Source organism: Octopus bimaculoides, chromosome 12, assembly GCF_001194135.2.
Source record: "Octopus bimaculoides isolate UCB-OBI-ISO-001 chromosome 12, ASM119413v2, whole genome shotgun sequence".
NCBI classification, from domain to species: Eukaryota; Metazoa; Mollusca; class Cephalopoda; order Octopoda; family Octopodidae; genus Octopus; species Octopus bimaculoides.
In genome coordinates this window covers 46,192,682-46,194,172 of record NC_068992.1, presented here as the reverse complement: position 1 = coordinate 46,194,172, position 1,491 = coordinate 46,192,682, and the positions used below count along the sequence as shown (strand labels likewise).

The 1,491-nt window shown below is 33.8% G+C and overlaps 1 long non-coding RNA gene across 1 annotated transcript in view; it reads right to left on the bottom strand.

The window, feature by feature from the left end:
• Positions 1-260: 260 nt before the first annotated feature.
• Positions 261-1,491, bottom strand: part of LOC106874843 (uncharacterized) — a 13,878-nt gene continuing 12,647 nt past the window's right edge. Inside the window, exon 3 of the long non-coding RNA XR_001410057.2 lies at positions 261-852. This is a non-coding gene — a long non-coding RNA (uncharacterized LOC106874843). The remainder of the gene's footprint in view (positions 853-1,491) is intronic.

Below are 1,491 nucleotides of genomic sequence, written 5' to 3'. Positions count from 1 at the left end.
TATATATATATAGGAAGAGAGAGAGAGAGAGAGAGAGAGAGAGAGTGAGAGAAGGTGAGTGATTGAATGAGATATATATTTATACACATATACATGTCTGTGAGTGTGTAAAATAATTTCATTTGCAGAATGCAATAGAACAAGCTGTGATGCCTTAAAGACTTGTTTTATGTAAGTCAAACAGAGAAAAGATAAGGTTTATGGTTAATTAAAATATTATACCATCACTCAGAATCAATAAAAACATAAGCAACTGAGTTTCTGTCTAGAATCTGTTCTTCGGAAAGATTTTTCTCTATGTTGTAAAACCATGGAGTTTCTTTCATCCCTTTTTCTTCTTCACTGTTATCATTTGTTTCAGTCCAAGAGAAAAGATGTGCATATATCATATCCAAACTTGGGATTTACATACGAAACTAAAAGGGCATGGAACATGAAGTAGCATCTGAGAACCATTTAGGCAGCATACTGTATATGATACTAAGGTCCTTGGTAAGGTTGTTCAATGTGTATATATTTTCTTTACTGACATCAGACATACAGTTTGGCACGGTGACCTGTTGCTATCCATTTTCGTTCTTCTGTCAGATTTTCTGTAAGCTTTATTTTCCTAAAATTCCTAGTTCCATTAGTCAAAGAATCGAAATGCCTTGATAGATTTGGTGGTTGTGGTGGCAGTGGTAGTGGCAGCGGTAGTTTTGGTGTTGGTGATGTTGACGGTGGCATCATCATCATTGTCTGTTGTTGTTATTGTTGGTGGTGGTGGTGGTGGTGGTGATGGTGGTGGTGATTGCTCTCATGTAATGTTGGTATTTTAAGCCCATCAGCTCTCTAGCTGAATTTTCACAATCTCTGAAATAAAATGCATTTGGGAAAGCTCAGTTTATTGTGAGTGAAATTAGATGAAAAGATGATAAGGGAAAGTTGACTTGGAAGTTGCACCAAATAACACCAGTAATAATGTCCATGATGAAGCTCATTAAGTTGTAAGTAATCTTACTGAAGATAAGTTTGTGTTACTTAATACTAGACAGAGAAATGTTTCATGTTATTAGTGATATTAAGTTTTATAGATGACTTTTATTTTAGTAAATTCTAGTATAAATTAGATGGTATATTTGTTGTATGCACAAGTCATGCTTCTGTAGGACTATAGAAGTGAACAGGAATCAACAATCTGTTTGTGTAATGGCCTACATTTGGTTTCTTACAATTTCTCATAACTCACATGTACGTAATATGCTAGATGACAAAATTTTCTACCAGACAATCAATTCCATGACTGGCAATGTTTATATGATCAAAAACTAAACTGTATCACAAAAGACTAGCTAAAATTCATCAACTACTCATTGGCCCAAAAATGAATACTACTGGCTATTTGGGAATTCTAAGAGTGAACGAGCTCTATTTGAACTCTTATATGTTCATAACAGAACACACCTCAACTATATATGTATATGTGTATATATATATATGTATATATATATA